We start from the raw sequence: 4412 nt of genomic DNA, 5'->3' as shown, positions 1-4412 counted from the left end.
AACAAATAAGCATGGCTGGGCCATGGCTCAATCGACAGGAGGGGCTGGCTAAGGAATAGTATAAAAAGGTGTCCTGGATGGGAGGCTGACATTCACAACAGCTGCACTTCCAGAGATCTCTTTGGTGAACCAGGTAAGTCTCTCTCTCTCTCTCTCTCTCTCTCTCTCTCTCTCTCCCTCCCTCCCTCCCTCCCTCCCTCCCTCATCCTCCTTTCAGGCAGCGGTGACTGGTGCCCATTGGGACTGGCATGGTGGAAGGCCTTAGAAGCAATCTGGTTCCCTCCAATTTTGCTAGACTCCAGCTCTCCTCATTCTCCTAACAACTCTCAGCACTCTTAACAAACTTCAGCTCCGATAATTATTTGGGGGAAGCCAGGACTGTTTAAAATTGTTTCTTGGGGCCTTAAATGTATGGTCTGAATGTGACCTTGGGAGCAATCTGTTGCTCACCAATGTTCCCATCAGCCCCAAGCATGGCCAATGTTCAGGGATGCTGGGCGTTGCAATCCAACAACATCTAGAAGACACCACATTGGCTGCTAGTGGCAAGGAGCCCGACAGCAGGGTTGTTGTGAGAATAAAATGGGGCAGGGGAGAAACATTTATAAATGACTTGTGGGGATCCTGGGAGGGAAGGTAAGATGCAAATGCAGAAATTCACTCAGAAATTACCCAATTATACAAGAGTAAGCCCAGATCTGCCTTCTGTTTCCTACAGGTTCGCTTTGACAACCAAGAAAGATGTGTTCCCGTCAGGACAAAGACCAATGCTACAAGCAGGAGAAAGAAGAAGGGTCCTGCTGTGGTGGCCGGAGGTCTTCCACCAGTGAGGACCGAGGTTCCTGCTGTCTGGGACGGAGAAACAGCGGAGGGTGTCATGGCAATCGGGGTTCATCCGGCTGTCACGGGAAGCAACAAGAGCAGCAGCAGCAGCAGCAGCAGGTCTTCCAAGTCCCATCTCAGCAGCTGAAGTAACACCAAGGAGAATTCCTAGAAGGGCCTAATTCTGCAGGAATTAGGTGGAGTCATTTCAACTACAGTTCCTGAGCATTTGAGGCACTCAACTTTATCCCTGCAACAAATTCCACCACCAGAAATGCTCCAAATTCTCAGCTACCTCTTCTCCTCTTCTAAGGGGGTCATCTCCTGTGACATTTGGAGCATGAGAAGAGCAAAGAGAGTCATCCAGCTATTTCTATTTGCTGTTCATTTGCACACATGAGAGAATAAATAATAAACATTTATCAATAATGAACTCTTTATTTGTTAATTTTTATTTTTTTATTCTAAGCATCTCTGCAGTTCATCCAAATAATCTTCCATTTCTATCTGGTAAATGACCAGCGTCAACGTCACTTTGATGTAGGTTCATAGGAACTTGCATTCTACTGAAACAGAGCCTTGGTCATCTAGCTCAGTATTGTGTACTCTGATTATTGTGTACATTATTGTGTACAGTGGCTCTCCAGGGTTTCAGGTAAGGGAGGCAGTGATGCTCTGAATTCCAGTTGCTGGGAATCACAGGAAGGAAGAGTGCTCTGCTGGTTTTACACTGTGAAAATAGGACACCTAATGAGATGGGTCATTGGCCTGATCCATTCGGGCCCTTCTTATTTTCTTATGCAGATACCAGAGATTGAACATGGAAGCTTTGTCTGTTATATTGTTGGAAGCCCGTTTGGGAGAACTTACCCTAAAAGCTCACTTATAAATTAATGAATACACATACGTCCAATACCTTACTCATACAATGTCACCAGATGCCCATCTGATGACCTCGGACCCGTTGAGTCTGCCCAGATAACATTGCTCCAACCCAAAGGATGGTCTGTAGCTCCATGGTAGATCTGCTGTCTTGCACATGGAAGGGGCTAGGTCCAATCTCTGGAGAGCTGCTGCCATTCAGTGTAGCCAATCTTAAACTGGATGGACCAATCATCTGACATTGTGTAAGGAAATTTCTACAACCCTAAGGAGAGCATTAGTCATTCATCTATATATTTTCCTAATTAGCCTTCCTGACTAATTTCTCTTACCTGGTGGTAATCAGGTTGTGTCTGCTTGGCAAGGAATTAGACAAGATGACTCATCTGGGTGTTTTTGGAAAAGTGGGAGCGGGGAGGAGAATGGAAAGAACGCCTCTGTCTTTGCCTGAAATAAGAGCAGATGTCAACTAATAGGCACACTCAAGAGACCAAGTTTAGATCAAGCTTTCTTAAAAGCCACCTGTATACAGTGGTACCTCGGGTTACAGACGCTTCAGGTTACAGACACTTCAGGTTACAGACTCTGCTAACCCAGAAATAGTACCTCCGGGTTAAGAACTTTGCTCCAGGATGAGAACAGAAATCGCGTGGGGGCGGCATGGCAGCAGTGGGAGTTGTAGTTCAGCAACATATGGAAGGCATCACATTCACTACTCCTGCATAAGTGTGTGCGGATGTGTGTGTGTGGACTGCAGTGGTGCATAGTTCTGACTGAGATTGGCAGGGAAGAAGCTATGGAGCTCAGCAGCCCATGGCAGGCAAAGCCAGCTAATTCTAATTTCATCCCCATTTAGTTCCAACGTTGTCTACACTGATGTTGTCTCCGGACCTGACTGGATATGCTGGAAATTGAAGCTGGGACCTTCAGCATGCAGAGCAGTAGCTCTACTGCAGAACTTGCCTTCTTGCAAGTCAGAGCTTGGTCCATTGAGCTGTGCATTGAAGATTAATAGGACAGAAGGCAGGGAGGACAACAGTAGGCAGAGAGGGAGACAAGGGCTGATGGGACCAACTAATTCTGATTTTCTCCCCATCCTTCTCCTCCTCCCTACAATGGGCAGCACTGAAACTAAGTTGACAGCCAGGGCCACCCTCCTGATGGGCTGTAGGTAAGAAGGCAGGCAGGTTCATGCTGGCTGATGTTGGTGGTGCAATGCCTATTCACTTTAATGGACAAGTTTCCAGTGGATGTGTGTGGATTTGGCCAAGCATTTTATTTTGCATGCCACGGACCCAAAGTTCAGCCCTCAGCATCTCTAATTGAAAAGAGATCAAGTGGGAAAGGGTGGGGAATATCTTTCTCTTTTTGAGGCCCTGGAGAGATGCAGCCGGTCAGAGTAAACCATACCAGGCAAGATGCTCTTTTTTGAGGACCAGTGGCAGAAAACATTATTGTTTATTTTAATGTAGAAGATCTCAGGGTCAATCCCCGTTATCTCCAAGAAGCACTGCATAAGGACTGTCTGCCTATTCGACAGCTGCTTCCCATCAGAGTGGACAATATTGGGATAAGTGGGGAAAGAGTAGGACATTACGAAGCAGGTTCTGAAGTGTGCAGGAAGTGAAGATGGGGGAGAAAACACCATGACACTGAAAGGCTTGCAGGAAAGAAATTTTTTAATGCCTCCACAGAGGTAGCCATAGCAGGAAAATGAAATACTATGCTTCCCCCTCTGGAGGAAGGTCTGGTTCATCATCGGGAGACAATAACCAGGAGATCTTCAAGAGGGTGGTGGTCATTGTGGAGTGGGATTTCAGCACTTCTTGGAGGCATCTACTTCATCTTCATCTGCTGAGAACTTCCACCACCACCACATCCGCCACTGCTTCCACCACTGCTTCCGCCACCGCAACATCCACCGCTGCTTCCACCGCTACTTTGACCGCTGCTTCTGCCACCGCAACATCCACCGCTGCTTTGGCTTTGTTGAGAAGATCCACCTCCACGGCCACCACAGCATCCTCCTCCACCTCCTCCTCCACCACCACCACGGCAACATCCTCCACTCCTCTGGCTTTGTTGAGATGATCCACCACCACCACCACCGCCGCAACAGCCACCACCTCCATGGCCGCCACCACCACCACCACAACAGCCTCCTTGTTGTTGTCGTTGTTGACTCATCTTTGCTATGGCTTTGAGAACTTCTGGAGAGAGAGAGAGAGAAAGACCAATGTCATTTTTTGATCCAGTTTCTCCAAGGGAGCAGCATTTGGGGTATTCTGTAAGGCAGGTATGTGATCCTCCAGATGTTGTTGGTCTAGAACTCTCATTTTCCTTCTTCCATTGGCCATGCTAGCTAGAGATGCGAGAGGTAAGAGTCCGACAACATCTGGAGGTCCAGAGGCTCCCCATCTCTGATATGAATATTTGTCTAGACCAGTAGGGTTGCCAAGTCAGGAACTCAAGTTTTCAATTGTGTTTTCAAAAATCAAGATTGGGCCCCCTCTTAACCACAGTGCAACAAGTTTTCCCCAGGATAGCCATTCAGCATACTTGAAAGAGGACAATTCCTTCCTAAGAAGAAACACTCTGTTGTGAGATTACTTTCAGTATGTGGACACATTTAGTCTGAGGAATTTAACTCAAAATTGGTCTGTAAGACAACCTGAATTAGCTTGGAGATACAAACCTGGGTATTTTTT

The 4412-nt window shown here is 47.1% G+C and overlaps 1 long non-coding RNA gene across 1 annotated transcript; it reads left to right on the top strand.

Annotated features, from left to right (window-relative positions):
* LOC310666246 lies at positions 1-1255 on the top strand. Its single transcript, XR_014505803.1, has 2 exons — positions 1-133; positions 719-1255. It is a non-coding gene; the product is annotated as an uncharacterized lncRNA (long non-coding RNA).
* The last annotated feature ends 3157 nt before the right edge of the window (positions 1256-4412 follow it).

This window comes from Podarcis tiliguerta (assembly GCF_965153285.1).
Source record: "Podarcis tiliguerta genome assembly, chromosome: 16".
NCBI lineage: Eukaryota > Metazoa > Chordata > Lepidosauria > Squamata > Lacertidae > Podarcis > Podarcis tiliguerta.
This window is presented reverse-complemented; position numbering and strand designations above follow the sequence as displayed.